The sequence below is a fragment of the Camelus bactrianus genome, chromosome 15, assembly GCF_048773025.1.
Source record: "Camelus bactrianus isolate YW-2024 breed Bactrian camel chromosome 15, ASM4877302v1, whole genome shotgun sequence".
NCBI lineage: Eukaryota > Metazoa > Chordata > Mammalia > Artiodactyla > Camelidae > Camelus > Camelus bactrianus.
This window is the reverse complement of record NC_133553.1, coordinates 66212534-66236584: the sequence shown is the minus strand read 5'-3', so window position 1 is coordinate 66236584 and position 24051 is coordinate 66212534. Positions and strand designations below refer to the sequence as shown.

At 41.1% G+C, this 24051-nt stretch overlaps 1 protein-coding gene across 1 annotated transcript in view; it reads left to right on the top strand.

The window, feature by feature from the left end:
• Positions 1-24051, top strand: part of EXOC6B (exocyst complex component 6B) — a 570349-nt gene that overhangs the window by 847 nt on the left and 545451 nt on the right. Inside the window, exon 2 of the mRNA XM_074341308.1 lies at positions 12888-12979. The gene's annotated coding sequence lies outside the window, so the exon portion shown is untranslated. The remainder of the gene's footprint in view (positions 1-12887; positions 12980-24051) is intronic.

Here is a 24051-nt window from a genome sequence, read left to right as displayed (position 1 = left end):
CCCTGTTTTGCGGGCTGTCATTATCAACATCAAAACAGTTTGGGGGAAGCTTTTCACTTTCCACGTAGGTGCCTTTACCACAAAATTTTTATAAAATATACAGCCCAGACTGTAGATTACAGTGGAATATGTTCTAAGAACAAATAAAACTGCCAAGAAACCTTAAACTTCATTTAGTAGATGTATTTGTTATTGTGCATAGTATTATTTTGAAACTATTTTGTGCAAAATAGGACAAAGAAAATAAGTAATTATGCTAACTCTTGTTAGGAGCCAAGATTTTCAGTGTTAGAGAAAAGAGACCAAGAATAAATTCAAGGAAGTTAAGAGAACAATCTGTAAAGTTGAATTTGAATTGGAAACCAGAAAATTGTAGAATTTATTGCAGTTGCTTTACTTTTATACAATAACACCAAGAACAGTTTTCTCCTCTGTTGTTTTGTTCTCCAATACCTGTGACTAACCTTTTTAAGAGTTCTCCCTGCAACAATGGCAGAGATAAAAGTGGTGCCCAGATGAAGTCTGCGTTTGTATTTTGTGTGGCCCACATAGGGCTTTTTTTTTTTCTTTTTAAATTTGAGGAGATGTTTCTGAAGTGGGAGATTTTACATCATATCAGGATTTCCAGCTTTTTTTTTTTTTTTTTTTTTTTTTGAGCAACAGGAAGGTCTGGCAAACCGGGCTGTAACTGAGGTGAGCAGTGGTGCCTCGTGGGGAGGAGGCTGTGTGCTCCAGTTTGCCAGGACTTCCATCACTCACAGGTGTAGGCACTTCTGTTTCCCACTGTTGATGCATAGCTGAATTCTTACCCAGTGGTGATGCTCAAAATGTTTAACAGCCAGGGCGTTGCTGGATTGTGAAGAGGTGGGCCTCTGGAGGGGTGAGGAGGCTTTTGGTAATTCAACACCAGTAGGAAGGACTCTGTGTACCTGTACACCGTTGAAATTGTCCTGCTTTTTAACTTGCCCATTAAGGATGGAAGATAAAGATCTTCAATCTGATTGCTCCAAAGCTAAACTCTTCTGAACTGGCCCAAAGACCTTCTCCTTTAAATACATTTTAATAGCTTTTCCCTGCTCTCCAGGCCTCAGAAAACAGGTTGGTGAAATCATAGTCCCATCCATTCATTCATTTGGCATTCATTGACTTTCTACTGTGTGCCAGGCTTTGGAGAAAGGAGGGCACAATGAAGGGATGGGTACAAATCAAACCGAGCCTCTTCTAAACCTGGCAGCTTCTAGGAGGAACCATTTGGAAATAGTCCCCAAGGAAAGTGGTTTGCCTCATGGGAGAAAGCCTGGAAAATTATTATTCTTTTCTGAGGACGACAATTATTTGCTATCTACTTCCCCTCACTGTCAGTCTTATTTCAAGTAATATTTCAGTAATTTATGAATAATATTTCAGGGGCAACACAACTCTTAGAATTCCTTATACCATAATGGTTCCCAAATTTGTCTGCACTTTGGAGTCACTGAGAAATTTCAAAACACTGATGCCTCTGTCCCGTAGGCCTGGACTTAAGAAATTTGTATTCAGTTTATTTAAACTAAAACACACACACACACACACACACACACAAACACAAACACACAGAAACACAAACAGTTCACCCATTTCTCCCACTCCCACCTCTTACAACCACCAATCTCTTCTCTGTATCTATCAGCTTGGGGTTTTTTTTGTTTCACCTTTTTTTTTTTTTTTAGATTTCACATGCCAGCTAAAAATTGGCACTTGCCATCTACCTCTGCTTGGATTAAATCATGAGCCGCTGTAGCTGTTGATCTCCAGCACACCCTGGAATGAGTCCAGGGCTGAGATCAGGAATGAGACGCTCTGTGCTCTGGGAAAACTGGCTGAACAGGCCTTCAGATAGTTAGATATTTTCAGGAGAAGATTTTATAAGTCCAAATTCTTGCGTCTCCTCATATCTAGAAAAGCACTAAAACCATTAATGGTGACATCTGCTCCTTGTGACTAGCAGCAGCCTCTGCCTAAGTGTGTGCTTGACTGCACATACCTCCCCTCACTGAAATCACATATAATACTGAGTTTCCCCCCTGCCTCTTTGGAAGAGTTTCTCAGAGCTTTCTGGGATGCTGTCTCCCGGGCTGTAGTCCTCATTTTGCCCCAGATAAAACTTAACCCACAACTCTCACATTGTGTGATTTTGTTTCAGTTGACACACATAAGAGATCATATGGTATTTATCTTTGTCTGACTAATTTCACTTAGCATAATGCCCCCAAGGTCCATCCATGTTGTCAAAAATGGCAAGATTTAATTCTTTTTTTAAATAGCTGAATCATATTCCATTGTATATGTATACACAACAATTTTTGTTTCCATTCATCCATCCTTGGATACCTAGGTTGTTTTTATATCTTGACTATTGTAAATGATGCTGCAGTGAACATGGGGTGTGTGTGTATCTTTTCAGTTCTATTTTTAATATTTTGAGGAACCTCTATATTGTTTTCTATAGTGGTTGCACCAGTTTACATTCCTACCAACAGTGCACAAGTGTTCCCTGTTCTCCGCATCCTCACCAACACTTGTTGTTTCTTATCTTTTTAATAATAACAGTTCTGACAGGTATGAGGTGATGTCTCACTGTGGTTTTGGTTTCCGTTTCCCTGATGATTAGTGATGTAGAGCATCTTTTCATAAGTCTGTGTCCATCTGTATGTCTTTAGGAAAAATGTCTATTCAGATCTTCTGTCCCTTTTTTAACTGGAATGTTTGGTTTTTTGCTTTTGAGTTGTATGATATTGTTTGTTTTGATATTAGCCCCTTATCAGATACATAATTTGAAGTTATTTTCTCCCATTCAGTAGGTTGCCTTTTCGGTTTGTTGATAGTTTCCTTTGCTGTATAGATGCTTTTTAGTTTGATATAGTCTCCTTGTTTATTTTTACTTTTGTTACTTTTGCTCTTGGTGTCAGATTCAAACAACCATCACCAAGACCAATGTCAAGGAGCTTACTGCCTATGTTTTCTTCTAGGAGTTTCTTGGTTTGGGGTCTTACATTCAAGTCTTTAATCCATTTTGAGTTATTTTTTTGTCCCTAATGTAAGTGAATGGTTCAGTTTCACTCTTTTGTGTATGGCTGTCCAATTTTCCTAGCATCATTTATTGAAGAGACTGTCGTGAAGAAAAAAAAAAAAAAAGGAAAAAAAGAAATTGTCCTCTCCCTGTTGTGTATTTTTTGGCTACTTTGTCATAAATTAATTAACCAAGTGAGTGGGTTTATTTCTGGGCTCACTATTCTGTTCATTGATCTATGTGGTTTTATCCAATGCCAATACTGTTTTAATTACCATAGCTTTGTAATATGGTTTGAAATCAGGGAGAATGATGACTTCAGCTTTGTTCTTTCTTCTCAAGAATTTTCTCTAGGAATTTTTAAAGTTCTCCAGGTGATTCTAATGTTCAAACTAGCTTGGAAACTACTGCAGTAGCCAATAGCAGTGATTTTTTTTTAAGGGTACAAATGCCTGAAATGTAAGGGATATGTTAAAATAGATTTAAAAGCCTAAACCTGATAAAGGACTTTAGAAGAAAACTTGATGAAATTTGAATAATATTGTATTATTTCCTGATTTTGACCATCAAACTATTGTTATGTAAGAGAATGTCCTTCTTTTGTAAATATACCAGAGTATTTAGAGGTAAAGGGCATCTCGTCTGCAACTTACTCTCAAACGTTTCAGGACAAAAATAGAATGAATAAAGCAAGCATGGTAAAAGGTTAACATTTAGGAAATCTGAGTTAAAGGTATGCAGTTCTTAATACTATTTCTGCAACTTTTTAAAGATCTGAAATTGTTTCTAAATAACAAATTTTTTTAAAATTAACAGTACTTACAACTTAATAGTAAAAAGATAATTAAAATTGAAGAATAAATTAAGAAAGCAGGAAAATCCAGAATGAGAGACTTTCTGCAGAACATTGATCAGTTTCTTTGAGTAAATGACGTGAAGAAAAGGTGGGAGGGATAGCTTTATATTAAAAAGACATGACAACTCAATAAAAGTATGGATCTTTCTTGTTTGGATTCTGATTCAAACAAACCAATGTAAAAATACATTTTTCTTAGATAATTGAGGACATTTCAATATGGACTTGGTATTAGGTGATCTCAATTATGATGTATTAGATGATCTATTGTTAATTTTTTAGGTGTAATAATGGCATATGGTTATATAAAATAATGATGACTTCTTTAGTCAAAGTGATACAAAGTCCAGGATATGCTTCAGAGCACTTAAACATCAAAGAAGAAGGAGACAAAGGGGGACAGGGAGGGAAAGGAAGCAGGGATAGATTAAGCCAGGGTGGCAAAATCTTGATAATTACTGAATCTGGATTATGGGTGTATTAAGGTCCATTATGTTATTCTCACTCTTTTGTGTATGTTTGAACACTTTTACAATTAAAAGAATATATTAAGCCCTGGAAACTGGTAAAAGGACTGGAACTTTCTGCATTTTAACAGATATTGCCCAAAACATCTCTTAAAAAGGCTAGAGCAATTCTATTCTCCAGCAGATAGCATATATATATTTCCATTTCACCATGCTAATTTTCACTCAGTTCTTCAGTTTTTATTAAGATTTTGTTTTTATTTTATTTCTGTGGATTGTTTGGTCATGCTCTTTGCCCATTTTTCTATTAGGCTTCCTATTTCTGTACTTCTTTGTGGTTTCTTTTTATTTTATTTTTTCTTTACTCAGGTTTTCTTTGTTCCACTTTTCCCCCTATTGATTTGGAAGTTATAGATCCTATTTTTGGTCTACCAGTGGTTACTTTTGAAATAAAATTATAAATGTGTGAACTTTTATTTTTCTATCCATATTAAAAAACAAACCATTATACTTTGGGGAAAACAGTGTGACTGTGCATTTTGGAGGCAAACAGGCCTGACTGGAAACCTGCCTGTACCTCCCACTGTGCCAGCTTGGCCAGGTCACGGGGCATCTTTAAACCTTGGTTACTTAATAGGCTTGTTTATTCAATGTTGCACAAATATTAGCTGAGTGCCAAACATGAGCCAGGAAATGGACTTAGGCTCTGGAGATTTAATGATGCACAACTCAGACAATCCCTAACTCATAATGGGCGGAATAAGGCAGCTAAATATAAAGCACTTAGTGTATTGCTTTATAATGCAATAAATAGTAGATATTATTGTTATTATTGCACCTCCATATTATGAGAGATTTAAGATATTTTAATTCCTTCTTCCACACCTTCCCACACACCAGCTTTTTAAAAAATATAGCCTTTAGATTCAACCTAATATTTGATTTTATACATTATGTCTTCTCCTTCAGGAATTATTTTGAATATCTTTACTGTTTTATTAGCATGGAAACGAAGTATTTAAACACTAACTTGTGTTTTCTGGACTTCAGGTTATATATTTTTATCATATCACATCTTCCATATGCTTGCATTCTTTATTTTGACTCATTTCTCAGTCACCTGGAGTACGTCTTTGAATTTATTTGGGTTTTTTTAAGAGAAGATATATAAATTGTTTACTTTTTGAGCCCTTGAATATATAAAAGTATCTTTCTGTTACCCTGTCTTATGAACAAGACTTTAATAGGGCATAGAATTATTGACTCATAATATTTTTAACTTGCTAATCTGAAATGATGCTCTGTCACCTTTCTAATATTTAGTGTTACCCCAAAAAGAAGTCTGATGTTATGTTTTTCATTTTGTGAGTAACCCATTTTGTTTCTGACTGGGTCAAATAAGATTATTTATTTATGCTTAACACTTTGAGCCTACATGGTATGTCTAGCTGTAGGTCTCATTTTTACCATTTATTAGTCCATTATATGAAGATTTATTGGGCATCTACCATGCTTTCGTGGTAGTTTAGTAGGCTCTTTTGTTAGGAAGACTTCTTCTGTAACTCGTTATAATCTCTTCAAGTAGAATTCCCACTATTAGTTAATTTGATCTCTTGGATCTATTCCCGAGTCTTATATGTTTTCACGTACCATCATATTAGTCTCTTTATCCTTTTCATATGAATGCCATAAGTATTTCTCGAACCAGCCTTTTAAATCACTGTAGCACCAATCTGTAAGTCATTGTCTCCATAGGTTTACTTTGTTGAATATAGGGATCCAGATGGCTGTAAGGTATAAGGATGGAGCTCTGTGTAACAGTCAAATTCAGCACTTTGCAGAATGGAGCCTTTTCACCTGCTCCATGGGTGGGAAGATTCTGAGTTATATAAGAACGTGATGCAGTCTGTATGTGTCTAGGAGGTGGTCTCTAGGTTGTTTTTGTTGGCCATGGAGAGAAGATACTGATTACTTGCAAAGGCATCTGGTCCAAGCACTCCAGAAACCTTAATAGCAAATGCAGAACCTATAGCTACAACACATACAAAGAAGCATTCCAAACCTCTGAACAAAGATTAAACACACATTTGAAACATTGCTAAAACTATAATAAAGTTTCGTTACTGTTTTTTTTTAAAGATACAAACATACTTGAATTGAGAGATGGGAGAGGAGCTAATAACTTGGAGGCTAGAAATAACGTGGATGATTTAAGAGACCCAAGGAAGCCAAATTGTTGGTAGCAATGGGGAGAGCTGAAATCCAACCTAATGTACTGGCAGAATTCTAAAAAGGATCAGGAATTGGCAACACTAACTATCTCTAGATTGTAGGTAGTGAGGCAGTCTATGATAACAAATGGGTAAAGATTATTTAAAAGCCGGTGGAATCCTGAATCTCCTCCCTCACTCCACACCTATGGCTGACTAATTCTCCCATGCCCCAGATAAAAATTGTTACGGACTGAATATTTCCCCCTAAAATTCATATGCTGAAATCCCAGCTGCCAATATGAGGGCATTAAGAAGTGGGACCTTTGGGAGGTAATTAGGTCATGAGGGTGGAGCCCTTATGAACAGGATTAGTGCCCTTATAGGAAGAAACTTGCTCTCTGCCATGTGAGATTCAATGAGAGGATGGCTGCATGCAAACCAAAAGGGGGGCCCTCACCAGACACTGGATCTGCTGGCTCCTTGATCCTGGATTTCCCAGCCTCCTGAACTGTGAGAAATGAATGCTTGTTGTTTAAGCCACCCAGCCTATGGTAATTTTTTATAGGAGCCTGAACTGACTAAGACAAAGAATAAAGTTTTACTTTCTGGAAAGAGAGAAACGTAAGATCTCTAGGCTAGAGAATACCAAGTACAGTTGAGGGCACGAACACCCCAATAAATGGGGAGGAAGGCAGAAAGAGGCAGGGCTAAGTGAACAAATGACCACCAGCCTTCTTTCCCCACTGAGCTCTGAGAATGATGGCAGCCAAGCCTTGATTTTCCACACTGCAGATTGGAAGAATCTTCCTTCCAATCTGACCATCCCAAGAACAAAGACCTAATGTCAGGAGTTCACCAACAAATGGCCTCGCCAGATCACCTTATAATGAAGTTCAGAGTCAGCAAGCCCCATTCACTTACTCAGGGCTTTCAAATACATTTTTAGTTCCCTTACCCCAAATAAAAAATTATCCTATGATTGAAACAAGAACAAAATCATTATTTTGAGCACAGAAAAAGTTGTTCGAAATTTAAAATACGATAGCAGAATTGTTGCAAAAAATTAATATATTGGTAGGAAGATAAACTTGAGAGCATTTTCCAGACAGTAGAGCAAAACAGATACGCCAAAAAGAAAACAAGAATGTTAGTGGGCCAAGACAGGAGATCCAAAATCTGAATGATAGGAATTTTATAAAGAGAGGAAGAGAAGAAAAAAAAAAAAAATAGGAGGAAGGAAATCATCAATGAAATAATTCAAGAAAAATGTCCAGAATTAAAAGGCATGAATTTCTGTGGAGGACTCAGCCCAAGGGATGAAAATAGGCCACAGGAAGTTTATCAATAAATTAGGAATAATGGAGGTAAAGGAAAGATCCTACAAGCTTCTAGAGAGAGAGGTAAAAATAAAAAGAAACATCCTGTAGAAACAAAGGACTGCGATCAGAAAGTCTTAGGACTTCTGGACAGCCACGCCAGAAATTCTGGAGGAAAATGATTCCTAACCTTGAGTTCTGTACCCACACAAACCATTAATTATGCATGAGGGTAAGAGTAAAATGCCTTTCCAGATGTACAGGTCTCAAAATATTTCACTTAACATACTCTTGATAAAGAAGTTCCCTGAGGGTGTGTGCCACTAAAATAAGATAAACCAAAAGAAACAGAAGCCATACCACAGGTGAAGGACTTAGTTGTAAAGGAAATCAGAATATTGTTTTGAACTACAGATGCTTTAAAAAAAAAAAAAAAGCAAAAACAAATCAAACAAACCCCCTAAAACAGCAGGTGCAAGAAGGGAGTGCGGACTTTTTTCCTTTTTCTTCTTGGAAGCAGGAGGTAACATATCCATCCCCCGGCCCCACCCTTGATGGAAGACGTCCTCCCTCTGCTGGCAGGAGAGTGACATTGTTTTCCAAAATACTTTGTTGTGGAGACTGACTTGTCCCCCATTGAATGGTCTTTGCACCCTTGTCAAAAATCAATTGACTGTAAATGGGAGGATTTCTTTCTGGGCTCTCAATTTTATTCCATTGGTCTATGTTGTCTGTCTTTATGCTAGTACCACACTGTTTTGATAACTATAGCTTTGTAGTAAGTTTTTGAAATTGGGAACTCGGAGTCCTTAAACTTTGTTCATCTTCAAGATTGTTTTGGCTATTCAGGGTCCTTCGAAATTCCATATGAGTTTTAGGATGGACTTCCCTCTTCCTGAAAGAAAAAAAGACAAAAATAAACTCTTATTTAAGCCTTCTTTAATTTCAGCAATGTTTTGTAATTTTTAGTATATAGTCTTGTGCCTCCATAGTTAACTTTATTCCTAACTATTTTCTTTTTGATACTATTTTAAATGAAATTGTTTTCTTAATTTCCTTTTTGGACTTTCATTGCTGGAATATAGAAATGCAAGTTATTTTTATGTGTAAATCTTGTATCTTGCAATTTTGCTGAATTTGTTTATTAGCTCTAACGCTTGTGTTTCTGTGTGGTGTGTATATTCTTGAGTTTTCTACAGATAAGATCATACCATCTGTGTAAAGAGATAAGTTTACTTTTCTATTCCAATTTGTATGCCTTTTATTTTATTTTATTTTTTAGCAGAGAAGAACAAATCTGACTTTGTTGGATTGGATCTATTGGATCTATTCATTTAGATCTCACCTTTGTTGAGGAGACTTGAATGGTCTTTGCACCTTTGTCAAAAATCGGTTGGCTGCAGATGTGAGGATTTATTTCTGGGCTCTCAATTTTATTCCTTTAGCTCTATTGGAACTATTCCTTTAGCTCTAAATTTTGTGCTCTGTTGCCTATACTTAGCCATGCTGGCTCTGCACCTTCTTAAAAGAATGTTGCCTATAGCCTGAAATATACATGTTAGCCCATTCTCGAGGCTCTTTTTTCCCAGGGTTGACCTTTAAAAGTATAACACTTTTCTATGCATATAGTGATAAAAAGTCGCAAAACAGAAAATAACAATTGTCTTGTTGGAGGTTTATAGGAACGTTGTGACCAGGCCTACCTAGTCACACTCCCTCCTCTTTTAATATGAAAGAAGCCTGAATTCTAACTCAGTTAAGGTGGTTCTTTGGGACACTAGTCCACCATCTTTTCAGTCTGCTGGCTTTCTGAATAAAGCTGCTATTTCTTGCCCCAATTCCTTGTCTGTCAATTTAGTGGCCTACTGTCCAATGAGCTGTATGAGCTTGGACTTGGTAACATTTTCTTGCCTAAATGCTCTAGCTAGAACTTCCAGTACAACGTTGAAGAGAAGTGGTAAAAACAGACATCTTTGGGTTTTTTCTGATGTTAAGGAAAAGCTTTCAGTCTTTTACATTGGGTTTTTTTGTATGTGGCCATTATCATGTTGAATAAATTCCCTTCTATTCCTATTTTGTTTTGAGTGTTTTTATCTTGAAAGAATGTTGGATTTTGGCACGTAATTTTTCTGCATCTATTGAAATGATCATGTTGTTTCTTCCCCCTTCATTCTATTAAATTGTTTAATTTTAAATGTTGAACCAACCTTTCATTCCTGGGATAAAACCCACTTGGTAATGATTATAATCCTTTTATATTCATAAAGGGATATTGGTCTGTAGGTTTCTTGTAATGTCTTTGCCTGGCTTTGGTATCAGGGTAATAATAAAGGAGATTTGAACAACTCAGTTACAGGTTTGACTTAAAAGATATATACTGTGTGCTTCTCTGTGTGTGTGTGTGTGTGTGTGCACACATGTGTGCAGAGAGAATATTTTGTATCCACAAGTAGACAATACCAAGCTTTGCCAAAGAACATTCATAAAAATTCATCATGTACATAAAGATCTCTATAAATCCCCCCCAAAGTCTCTTAATATAACAAAATGAAAAAATAGCAATAAAATGATTTTCAAAAAATTAACTTGAATTTCTAAAACCATCTTTTTGGTGGGGAAAGTATAGTTCAAGTGGTGGAGCACAGGCTTAGCATGCACAAGGTACTGGGTTCAATCCCCAGCACCTCCTCTAAAATAAACAAATAGATAAGTAAACCTAATTACCTCCCCCTGCCAAAAAAGTGAAATTTTTTTTTAAAAATTGAAAAAAAAATAAAACCATCGTTTCAGATAACTCAGTTCAAAGAAGAAATAAAAAATCTATTCAGAAGCAAATAACAATGAGAATACTACTTTGTATACCAGCAAAATATACATATAAAAATATACCAGTATACCACTTCTCAGAGGAAAATGTATATTACTAAATTTTTTTTATTAGAAAGGAAAAAAGACAGAAAAGAAATGAATGAAGTATTCACCCTGTGTGAGTTACGGATCTTTGCAAAAACAAAAAACAAAAACAAAAACATAAGAACTCAAGACAAAATAAAACAGAAAAAAATGCATTTTTGGTTTAGCTCACAGCACTGAGAGAAAGCTATAAACTCAGGTCTGCAAAGGGCAGAAACCCAGGTAGCTCTGGGGCTGCCTGAACCCAGATATACAAAGCAGTGATTCAGTAAGTGATGAATCAGCGACCGCTCTTCTCAATCTCACCGTTTTGCTTAAGATTTAGTTACTATGGAGAGAGCATAAAATTAGCCTAGTCAAGTTTCATGTCTATTTTTTTAATCTAGAAAAGTTCAGTGCATGCTCATTGATGGGGTTACCAAACAGTCCCCAACAGGGAAAGGTTAGTTCCCCAAGAAGAACTGGGGTAGTGTTATCAGAGGAAGGAGCAGTAAGTACGGGGTGGCAAAAGCAACAAATTGTCCATTACACACCCTTAGAAGCTAGATTTATGCTAGGGTGTTCACTACTGCATTTATTTACAGCACCACAAAGTTACGAGTACTCAGTATTAAGTGAATGGTTAAATGAAATATAATATATTTAAGATGGTCTGCAATGCAGCCATTATAACTGTTTCGGATTAGTATTTAAAGAATTAAAAAAAAACTCACTATGGAAAAACAGAATAAAATCTGTTTAGAGTCTACAAATTAATCTTAAACCTTTAACTTTTGCATATAACCAATACCTGAAAAAAAAAATGTGAATTGTGTGTGTGTCCACAACCTAACACGTGAATCTTATTTGAAAAAAAGGGTTTTTGTAGATGTAAATATTATTAAATTAAGAATCTTGAGATGAAATCTTCCTGGATTATCCTTATGACCTAAATCCAATGCGGAGTGTCCTTAAAAGAGAAGAGAAGTGATAGACACAGGGAAGGCCATGGTCATGTGAAGACGGAGATTAGAGTAATGCGCCACAAGCCAAGGAATGCCTGGAGCCACCAGAAGCTGGAAGGAGGAAGAAACTATTCTCTTCACTCTTGAAGGGAGTGCAGCCCTGCTATAGACTGAAAAAGAAAGGAAGGAAGGAAGGAAGGAAAGAAAGAAAGAAAGAAAGAGGAGGGGAGGGAGGGAGGGAAGGGGAGGGGAGGAGAAAGAGAAAGAGAAGGAAAGAAAAAAGAAAAACAAAAACCCCAAACTGCACAACCTAAAAGTTTCAAGTTATGTTTTATTTGCAGACTTTACTGGGAACTATAGCCCGGAAAGGCAGCCTCCAAGGTATCTCTGAGGAACTGCACCCAAGAGGAAAGGGAGGAACCAGAATACATGGGTCTTTGCTGAAAAAAAGAATGTAGTTGTATGTCAAAAGATTACTGCTAATCACAGAAAAACAGACATCTCAAGTTAACAATTTTAGAGCTTTTCTATGTATGGGAAGATGCAAAGAATCTAGGCTTACTGAAATTATTCCTTTGATGTGCGTCTTAACTGTCTAGGGTTCAGTATCCTGTTTTTTTCCATCCTGAATTCCCCTCAGGGTGCACCGTCAGGGCAGCAGCAGCGCTGATAGCTTGATGGCAGGTAACATTCTTTATTTATTGAAACGGTAGGCAAGATATTTTGTCCACAATATTTTCTCTTGGTCATAAATTCAAGCAAGGTTTGGGAAGCATTTCATGAGCAATTTGTCCCATGGCGCTAGGCAGACTTATTCCTAGATCAGGCGAGGATTCTGTTGATAGGCCACTCAATGTGTTAATGTTTGGATTAGACCCTGTTGATAACCGAAAATTTTCTGGATCACCTGTCTTACTAGTCTATGATGATTCAGGAAATGTTTCCCTCGTTGCTTCTTCCCATGTCTAGAGTTGCGCTATCACAATTGCTCAATGCAGAGTTGCCGTCATATGTAGTTGGTACCCTAAGGTATACCACCTTTCCAGATTGGCTTCTTTCAGGGAGTAATATGCATTTAAGGTGCCCCACCTGTCTCCTGTGGCTCCATATCTCTCTCATTTCTTTTCAGTGCCGAGGAACATTCTGTTGCATGGATGTAGCCCAGTCTATGTGTCCATTCACCTCCTGAAGAACATCTTGGTTGCTTCCAAGTTCTGGCAGGTATGACTAAAGCTGCCATAAATGTCCTGGTGCAGGTTTCTGTGTAGATGTGAACATTTGGGTCCATTGATATCAAAGAGTTTGAGGGCTGGTTCATATGGTAAGAATGTGTTTCACCTTGAAAGACACAGCCCATGTTCACAGAGTTTTTGAAGATGGTAGCTGAGAGCATGTGGGCATTACTGAAGAATCAAGCCAAGGAAGGAGGCAGAATTCAAAGATGCCAGCAAGAAAGGTGTCGCCGAGGCAAAACTGTACCTCTACCCTCTTAGAGTTGACAGCTGGTCCTGAGAATTAAATGGACAGGAGACAGATTCACAGGGCGAAGCATACACATTTATATCCCCTAATTTGCACATGACACAGGGAGCCCTCCTTAGGAAATGAAGAAAGGCCCAGAGAAGTGGCAAAGCCTGAATGCTTTTCCATTGGGTTGAACAAAGAGAGGCGACTGTGGAGAAAGAACTATGCTGAGTGGGGAGGCTAAGGAGGACAAGAATTGTATTTAACAAGGTCTGGGTGTACAGAATTCTCCCATTCTCAACTTTGTGCCCCCTGTGATAACCATCACTCTCCTGCCGGCAGGGGGAGCACGTCTTCCTTCGGCAGTGGGGCTGGGGGATGGCTATGTTACCTCCTGCTTCCAGGAAGAAAAAGGAGAAAGGTCTGCATGGCCTTTTGGCACCTGCTGTTTTAGGGGGTTTGTTTTGTTTGTTTTTGCTTTTTTTAAAAAAGCATCTATCGTTCAAAACAATATTCTGGTTTCCTTTACATCTAAGTCCTCTACCTGTGGTTTGGCTCCTGACAAGGGGAGGGACACATTTTTCTGACATCATGGGGCCAGGCAGGCAGAGAAGGATACGATGGATGTGGACCGTGCCTATTCTTTTCTCATGTGTTGGGAGGATGATTCTGCTCTTGCCAGATGGGATCTAATTTCTCCAGGAATGAGCTAGCCAAGTATCAGCTGAAAAAAGGAAGAACAAAGGTCAGAAGACCATGGAGAATATGGATGATAGATGCTGGGGTCTCCTGAGCAAAGATTTCATCAGAGGAATATGCACATCCCTGGTGTCTGGGCCATGTTTATGGCCAATTTGGTGTGTAGGTCACTTTGATTGTATGGTGCTACCATCGGGCCACTTTTGTGAACTGTCTCCAGCCCACTGGAGCAGTTCCGTCGTTCACCCAGGCCTCCAGAGGGCTGAGGGGTATGCTGAGTTGGTGTCACTGTGCATGGACGTGGCATGAGGTGGGGGTGAGCAGTCAGCAGCCCAGAGGGGTCCTGGGGGGAGCTTTGTGTAAGGAGGAAGCTGGGTAAGGGGACCCCAGGAAGTGACCTCACTTCCCTGGCCAGAGAGCCCAACAGAAAAGGAGGGGTCTCCAGATCCAGGGCCCAGAGATGAACGGGGAAGGCCTCCTGCCCGGGCACTACCCAGGCCCCTCCCCAGGGTCCTGTCCCGGGCTGATGGGCAGCTCAGCACACCCGGCTTCAAAGTGGAGCACTGTGTCAACCTTCCCTTGAGTCAGCTGGAGGACCTGCAGCCCACCAAGCCAGAGCCCGAAGATAAGAAGGTCGGGGTGTGTGCGTGTTGGGGGGGGGGGCCAATGAGTGCCGGGCCACACAAGGAGGAGTCCCCAGAGCACTTCCACAAGGCTTTACAGCTGTCTCTACCTCCAACATCTATATATTCAGAGAAGTTACATGTAGGTGCAGATGCCTGGGGAAAAAAATAAAGGAAGACCCAGATCCCAAGGAATATCCTGCAGGAGACGCAGAGCCAGTTAAGAATCCACCACCCCTGCAGGGAGAACGTGCACTTGCTTTTGCAGAAGACCCAGAGCCAGGTCGAATTTCACCACCCAATCAGGGGGAACCTGCTCCTGCTCCTGCTTCTGCTCCTGCACCTGTAGGAGGCCCACAGCCATTTCAGGATTTGCCACCCCCACGGGCAGAGCCTCCTCAGCAGCCACCATCACTGTCAGCTCCAGATCCTCACCGTCAGCCATCACTGTCAGCTCCAGATCCTCACCGTCAGCCATCACTGTCAGCTCCAGATCCTCGCCGTCAACCCGCTTCCCTACCCGAACTTTACTTCCCTTCCCTGCCGTTGTTTTTCTTTGGGTTTAAATTACAGTATTTTTTTTCTTTCACATTATTTACAGCATCCTGTATTTTGTGTTTGAAGTTTATAATAAAATTTAACCTTTATCAATTTTAAATTGTGCAGTTCAGGAGAATTAGGTGCATTCACAATGCTGTGCAGCCATCACCACTGTCTAGTTTTAGACTATTTCATTCCTCAAAGTAAAACCCTGTATTCAGAGCATGCACTCCCCTTCCTAATAAAACAGCTGTTTATACTGAGTGCTGTGTAAAATTTACCAATATAGAAGTTTCTTCAATTTAAAGGATCTACTGTCTGGCCATGAATAGTGACTCAAACCAATAAGATGCAATAGGCATCCTCACAGGAGGGTGCAAAGGATGCCTTCACAAGATCTAGAAAGTTTACTCCACCAGAGAGTCTAAGAAAGTAAAGGACTTTCATTGTACAGGCAGATACAACAAGGGTTAGGATGACAATGGCCCCTGAAAGTTGGCACAGCCAGACTGAAAGATTGCTCAGAATCCCAGTCTATTTGACTGGCTACCAAATGTACACTGAATGTGCACCTCTGTGAATGAAAAATACTGCCTGCCACACCAGTAAACAAAGGATGCTGTGGCCACCAAGTCAGCAGCCACTATCACCACCCTTGATAGTGAGCTGGAGGGAACTCAGGAGGGAGACAAGCAGGCAGCCCACCTTCCGCCACGACCCCCAGTGGCGCCCCCTGAGGGAACTCAGGATGTGGAAGAGCAGGAGACTGGCCCTAGCCAGGTGCATATCAAAGGAATGGTTTCAATGAGCCCAGACTTCTGCACCTTCCCATATATAGAAAAATGCTGAATTTACTACCTTGAGATTTTTGGTTTTCTTTAATTAACAGGAATCTTTTGATGTCCCAACTACCTTGTCTTTGTCGTGAAAATGACTGTATATCCTAACTCCTCCCCTGGCTCTTCAGAGCAGGGGTCTCGGAGCGATCTGAGAGACCTCACCCCAGGTTTCAGTCCACAGGAATGTCTGCCAAATAAAACATAACGCTCAACTTTTAGGTTGTGCATTTCTTTTCAGTTGACACTTCCCAACTGACAAAGACCAAGCTCTCAAAACACAGGGGTGAAAAAAAAAAGGCCCAAGACCAGGTAGAACAGTTACATCTCAAAGATACAGGAAAAGAAGTGCAAGTTCCCTCTACAAGAGTTTTTTGTTGCTGTTGTTCCTTTAACATCAGAATTCTGAAAAGATGTTTTATGAAGTTGGCTTTTTCTAGCTGTGCACACACAAAAAATTAATTTTGGAGTGTCAAAAGACTCCCAATTTGGCTCTCTTTAGGGAGATATTTCCTTTAATTCCCAATTAAGCAAATACTCATAAGTGTAAGTTCTGCACATACATGATAAAAGCTTCCCAGTGTCTTTCAACTAGGATAACCCAGGTACTTCTTCTTGAAACTAAGTTTCAAGGAAAACCTGCTCCTCCAGTGAGATGTTTAATACCACCAAAAAAAACCTTACGATCATCAGTCAATAACAGAAGATCCAAGACCATGACACTTCAGATCCAGACTAAATAAGGACAAAAAATCCCTCCTCCCTTTGGGAAGGTGGAGTTGGGATGATAATCAGGGAATACGACCCCAAACCCTTCCCTCCCGAATGAATATTCGGCCCATTCATTTTTACACCCTACGTAGCTAACTTGCCAAAGAAACTTAGGGCAGCTGCTCCCCTGAGCCTGCCCGCTCTCCCCGTGAGAGTATACTATCCATCCTTTAATAAATCCTCACTTTACTTCTTTAACTACTACATCTTGTCTCTGAATTCTTTCTGGGACGGGACAAGAATCTGGAACACTAGTTGCATCCACCGGCGACAGACGTAGATGGCCCCAAGAGGCCTCTGCTGGTATCAAAGCTCTGGTTCCTCGCAGAGTTCCAGCGAAGGAGAGAAGTCTGCTCTGGGCTCCTCAGTGGTCAACAGAACTATCAACCAGAAAAAAAAAAAAAAAAAGTTGTACAACATAAAATTCGCAAGTCATGTTTCATTCAGGACCTAATTGAGACTATGGCCCAGGAAGGCAACCTCTCAGACATATTGACTGAAAAAAAAAAAAAAAACCGCACAACTTAAAAGTTGAGAATTGTGTTTTATTTGGTAGACTTGCTGAGGACTTAAGCCTGAGAGACATCCTCTCAGATAGCTCTGAGAGAGTGTTCCAAAGAGATAAGGGAGGGGCCAGGATATATAGGGGTTTCTGGGAAAAAAAAGAAAAGAAAAAGAAAAAAAAAGCACAACCAGATAGTTGGAACATCAGAAGATTACTGTTAAAGAAAAAGCAGACATCTCAAGTTAATGAATTTAGTACTTTTCTGTATATGGGAAGATGCAAGAGTCTGGGCTCATTGAAATCATTCCTTTGATGTGCACCTGGCTGTCTAGGGCCAGTATCCTGTGTTTTCCATCCTGAATGCCCTCGGATGCTCCATAGGAGGGGCAGCTTCAGTGGCTGATGACTTGAAGGCCACAACATCCTTTATTTACTGATGTGGAAAGTGACATCATTTGTCCACAGATAGCTCTGAGGAACTGTTCCCAGGAAGTAAGGGAGGAACCAGGATGTATGAGTCTTTGCTGAAAAAAAAAAAAATGCAGCCGTATGTCAAAAGATTACTGCTAATCACAAAATACAGACATCTCAAGTTAATGACTTTAGTGCTATGTATGGGAAGATGCAAGAGTCTAGGCTCCTTGAAATTATCCCTCTGATATGCATCTTAACTATCAAGGACCAGTATCCAGTTTGTCTCCATCCTGAATTCCCCTCGGGTGCACTGCAGTGGCTGATGGCCTGATGGCTGATGGCTTGATGGCAGGCAATGTTCTTTGTTTACTGAAATGACAAGCAACATTTTTTTGTCCATACTGCTGACACCTTGATTTTAGACTTTTGCCTACCACAACTTGGAGACGACAAATTTCTGTTGTTTTAAGCTACCCAGCTTGCAGTCACTTGTCACTGCAGCTCTAGGAAATTCATTAAAAATATATATTCATATAATAGTAATATTGCAAAATATAGATAGAGAGATAGGAAGAGAAATACACAAAATATATTTTCCCCAAATTTCCACATTTTTTCACAATAAAGTTTATTGTTTTTTAATGTAGGTATAAAGAAAGCTAGCAAATTTTATGTCAGACCAAATAAAATGTAAGCAAAAAATTAAATGTGCCTATATCCTCGTGGACAATTCCCTATGAGAAAGCTGGCCACTGTGACTCAGGGAGCCCCTCCAGCCCTGTCTCCTGTTTGCGGCTTTGAAAGCTTGGGCCCTTACCCCGTCCTCGGGTATCTGTTTCTCCCTCCCACCTCCTTCCCTTCCGTGTTCAAGGCTGGCTGGGCGGTCTGGTTGGGGTTGGGTCTCTCTCCTCTCTCCGCTGCCTTGGTTCCTGCGATCCCTACTTGTCTGGAAACGGGGAATCAGACATTTACAAGGATGGGCTGTTACCGTCTTTCCAGTGCCCATAGCACGTGTGGAGGGATGATGAGCAAAACCCAACAGTGACCCTTCCGCACCACCGTGTGAATTCCGTCGCAGCGCCATGTGGTGACGGTTTTCTGTTCTCTAAGGGCTGAGGTGGGGATTAAAGTTATCTTTTGTTGGTAGTGTAGGGGGAAGGCCAAGTGATGAATACGCAGCCCACTTTTTTTGGGGGGGGGAACTGGACGTCCTCAGTATTCTTGCTGCCCGGTGTGCCCACATCACCCAACGGAGCAGGAGCCATCTAACTGGGCGGATTCTGGGAAGACCGTAGCTCTCCCGGGTGTCCCAGGCAGGTAGAGAGGATCACTCAACAGCACCCTCATCCCAAGCCGGGTTTAAGCCCGGTCTGCCACACCACCACCAGGTGGCGCCAAAGCGCAACCAGACCTGGTGGATCGGGATCCCGCAGCCTCTAATTAGAGACGTCGGGAAAGCAAGAGAATCAGACGCTGCTTAGGTCTCTGGAGAAAGGGCCCACCCTGCCCTCTGCGCTTTATCTCCAGGGTAGACATTCCCCTTAAGGGGATATGAACACCGCCAGCCCCGAATTAGGGTTGTGAGATCCCAAAGTGGAGATTCTCTGGGGAGAACAGGGAGGCAGCAAGCCTTGCATAAGTGAACTCACCACAGCAGCCTGGCAAGGTATCAAGATTGTCAAAGGACGAGAGAACCTGAGTCTGAAAAGGTTCCACGAAGGTGGCTGGGACAGGGCTGGCAGAGTGGAAGTGGCCTTGAAATCTGGGCCAGTAGCCCATATACCAGAACTTCAGAGCGTGGGAAAGAGGCCACTAAGCTGAAGTCTGCATGGTCTGTGGCAGGTGATAAGCCTGGGAAGGGAAGTTGACGTACATCTCAAGGGATGCCAGGGTGGGCAGGCGACGACCGCAGAACATTCAGATCTCCCTCCCTTACTGCTGCAAAAGTTCCTCCTGACTTAGGTGCAACCTCCTGTAAGAGGCTGGGAAATTATAATTGACTTGGAAAATCCTGAAAATCCAGAAATGGCTGAGTTTACCTGGAAGTGGCTAACATTTGTGTGTGGTTGGTGGGTTTTATTTCTTTAGTGGCCTTTAGGAGAAATACTCAAAATAGAGGAAAAGTTTTGTAACTGAAAAATAAAGTTACATTTTGTTTTGCCAAACCTGGGTCTGTGGCCTGTGAGATGCACATCACTTACAAATATTCATAAAAATGGATTGCATATAAGAAACCTTAATACGTTCCCAAAGCAGAAATTGTATAGATTCCATTTTTAGTCGCATTTTAACCAGGAAATATGTTAAAACCAAACAAGAAAACCTAGCCACTTGGAAATCATAAAAGGGGAAAAATTATCCTAAATAGCACTAGAGTCATAGAGAAATCAAGATTGCAATAACAAATTCTTTAGAGAAAGAATAAGAAAGAAAACACAACATATAAAGTCTAATACACATGGGCCAAGTTGTATTTTCAGATATAGATTTGTAGTTTTAAATGCTTTTGTTAGCTGAGAGAATTAATCAACTAAATATTCCACTTAGAATTAAAAAAAAAAACCCAAAAGTCCTTTAAAAATGAGTAAAGAAATAACTATGGAAATAAGTTAGAAAAAAAGAGCAGAGTTATTTTCAAAAAACTAGCAGACAAAGTCCACTAAGAGAAAATGCAAAACACACACCTCTTACTTGCGTTGTCCTTCAAAAAGCTCTAAGCCTTTCCATCCCTTCGATTTACCCACTATGTTCCTTGAAGGAGAGTCACAATACGCCATTCCTTGTGAGTTAGCGCTCACTCCCACAAGATCTAAAGTAATCTTTAAAATCCCAAGGTCCCCACATCCACGTAGCCCAGCTGAGACAGGGAACGGTCCTCCTGCAGGACCAGAACAAGACAATAAGATTTCCAGGTGGAAAGTGCTCACACCTTTATGTGTGTGTACATGTGGGTGTGCCTTGTTTTCTTTCAATCCTAGAAGTATTCTAAATTGTTGAATCCAGGTAGTCTCTAAGCATCCAATCCCAACACAGAAGTATAGTGTTACGTGTCCCATGACCAGTGATGAACACACGTTATAAACCAAGCATTTTGATTAATTCAAATTGTGCACTTAAAAAAAGAAAGACTACCAAAGAGGAACTACCCTGATTTCTCTGTCCTCATGTGTCAATCTTCTGTAACAACTAAGCACCATATACCAAGGACTCAGGGCCAATCATCATCTCAGTTCACCTCTTATTGTGCTGGAGAAACAATTATTATTCCCAACCAATGCGTAGGGCTCACTGAGGGGTTATAGAAACTTCTCTGCGTCACATAGCCAGCCCAGTGCTGGGCCTAAATGAGGTTTGTATGGCTCCAAAGATACTGGTCTTATCATCATGCTATAAAAGTATTATAAGTATTTTTATAAGAAGGAGGGTATAGCTCAGTGGTAGAGTGCCTGCTTGCATGCACAAGGTCCTCAGTTCAATCTTCAGTTCCACCATGAAAGAAAGAAAGAAAGAAAGAAAGAAAGAAAGAAAGAAAGAAAGAAAGAAAGAAAGAAAGAAAGAAAGAAAGGAAGGAAGGAAGGAAGGAAGGAAGGAAGGAAAGAAAGAAAGGAAAGAAAGAAAGAAAGGAAAGAAAGAAAGGAAGGAACTTAATTTCCTCCCCCACCCCCAGCAAAAGAAGAAAAAAAGAGAAAACAAACATTTAAAAAAATTAAAAAACAGTATTTTTAAAATGTTTTCCCCCCAGGCCTTTAAAAGTGTTTTTCCTCCATTCTTGTTGTATGCATGTAAAAAATAGTATGTATGCCTGCCTCGGTCTTTTTGGTTCCATGTATGACTGTTGAATCAGGGGCCCCAGCACAACCAGAGCGTGGGACGCAGTGCTGCGGTCTGACCGCCATAAGGTGGCAGCAGATTCTGAAGCTCTTCACTGACATGCGGTCCTGCCCCCTTGCCCTGCAGGAATCTGCCCAGGGAGAGAAGCCCTCCTTGATTTCGTAATCCTTTGGTCCTTAGTCCGCCTTCAGAGTTTGCTTTTCCTCATTCTCCTGCACTGCTTCTCACAAGGGATCAAACATAGCACTGGCTTGTGTTAAAACACCACTGTTGCTAACATACAGTGAATTTTCTGTGCTTAAGTCCTATTCAAGATGTAACTTGTATAAAACAAGGACGCATATTGTGTTGTAGAAACTTACTTATTTTGTTTCCCTAAATGTTTATTTTGATTTTTTAATACTATAAGCTTTTCCTGGTTTGCCACTTCGTCACTTCCTTCCAATTTTAGGGTCTAGTCTTAAGAAAAATCCATGGACTCCCGAGAACTAGCTAAATCTGAGGGTTGGGACAGCTTCCCAAGAGTGAGGAGACTAGAATTCCTTAAGCTGCAGTAGTGTCCTGGAGGAGCGGAAGCCCCGGCTCGGTCTGCCTGCAGTCATCACCCGTTCCTCTGAGATTTGGCATGATTTTGAAGGGCTTGGTGCCTTTTCTTTTTGTTCTGTGTTTCATAGGCACGTTACTGAGAAGTTAAAAGAGGCTGCATTGAGGGCTGCTAGTCAGAACATCCTTTTAAAACGCAGTTGGGTGGAAACTTTGACAGTCATGTGGAGCAGCCAGATACTGAATTTGAAGATTCCTGGAGCTGGCACCAGGGGCAGCGGGGTGCTCCTCCCAGCTCCAGCCCTCCCCACTGGGCTCCCTTCTTACCGGCTCTGTCTTCAGGAAGACAAATGAGGGCTGGTTAGATATAAGTGCCTGTGGCTCTGGGAAAGACTCTCAGGAGTCTCAGGAGGCAGATAGCAGGATATGAGCAGAGAAAGGGGGACGTAAACCGAGTGGCAGGAGTTGGGCAAAAAGGAGGGTCACAGGCCAAATGCAGGAAAGCATACATGGTGTAAGCAACAAGGGTCCCTGAGCAGAGAAAGAAAGGAACCTCTGGGCTGATAAGCAGTCACACCTTTTGGGATGACAAGTGGCCTGGAGGCCAACAAAGAAAGGTGGGAAAAGGCAGGAATTTCCAGTGTCCAAAGGTAACATTTTGTTCATTATGCCCTCATTTCAATAAAATTAACCTTGCAGATTAGAAATATCCATTATGCACCAACGCCTTAGCACTTCCAGTCCAGACTAAATAGGGACAGAAATCTCTCCTCTCTTCGGGAAGGTGGAGTTGGAATGAAAGTCATGGAATATGACCCCGAACCCATCCCTCCTCAGTGAATATTCTGCCCATTCATTTTTACACCCAATGTAACCAACTTGCCAAAGAAACTCAGCGCAGCTGCTCAGCTGAGCCTGCCCGCCTCCCCTTGAGAGTGCACTATCCATCCTTTAAATCCTCACTTTACATTCTTAACCCCTGCGTCCCATCTCTGAATTCTTTCTAGGATGGGGCAAGAACCTGGACACCAGCTACATCTACCGGCAACACTTTCACTCCACCTTCCCTGTTCACTTGGTACTTGGCTGCTTGGTTAATGCATGGGTACCAACAGCTGTCCACACCCCTGCTGTCCTTTCTCTGCCAGTCCTCGGAGGGAACATTTCCTGTCAGTCATCTCAGAGGGAGAACTCAGGGGCCAAGTGGCTTTGGGTGAGGGGATAAAGTTACGATAGGTGAGGAGAGTGAGCTCGCAAGGTGTGGGTCACTCTAGGTCAACAAATGTGTTCAACTGCATCTAGCCAGTCCCTCCCTGAGAACCCTGGAGTAAAGCTGGCCAGCTGCTTCCCTATAGACCTAGCACCCTGGGTCCTGGTCCCTCGAGAAGCTGCGCCAGACAAGTGCCATGGCGACGGTGGCCATGTGACCCAGGTAGGCCCCCACCTCCACGCCCCTGGGGGGCCCAGTGCTCCACAGTTGGAAGGAGGTTTGGGAACAGGACTCCGGGGCTTTGATGCAGGGCCTCTTAACTGTCTTGGTGGCAGACACAGCTGAGGTGCAGTGTTTTCTGACTTCAGCCCTCCACACAGGGCTAGGTTAGCTCAGCTGGATGGAGAGTGTTAGGGGGGCTACAGGCCGAAGGGTAAGAAAAGCTGGCGGCCATGGAGGAAGAAGCCAGGTGCCAAGAGAGGGTGGCTAGCCTCTGGCCCTGAGAGCACCACTTGCTGGGATCTTTGTAGTGTGTCAGAATAGGGAGACGAAGGCGGAACATCTATAGAGTTTGAGGGCTTGGGTTGGATGATTTGAAGGTGGGTTTTGAAAGGAGAAGAACTGATTGGGACTGAACAGGAATATATTGGGAATGTAACAGCTTTGGAGTGGTGGGCATGAGGGGAGGTCTCCAGTGAAGTGAAGGTGAAGGTCTGAAGGACTCTTGATGAACAAGTCATTTTAATTGATATGTGGGCTTCTCTCCCAAGAGCAGGTATTCCCTGGAGCCATCAGCCAAGTTATTCTTACTTGACCTCAGTCTTGTTTAATACAGGGACGGGAAAATATGCCCAGTC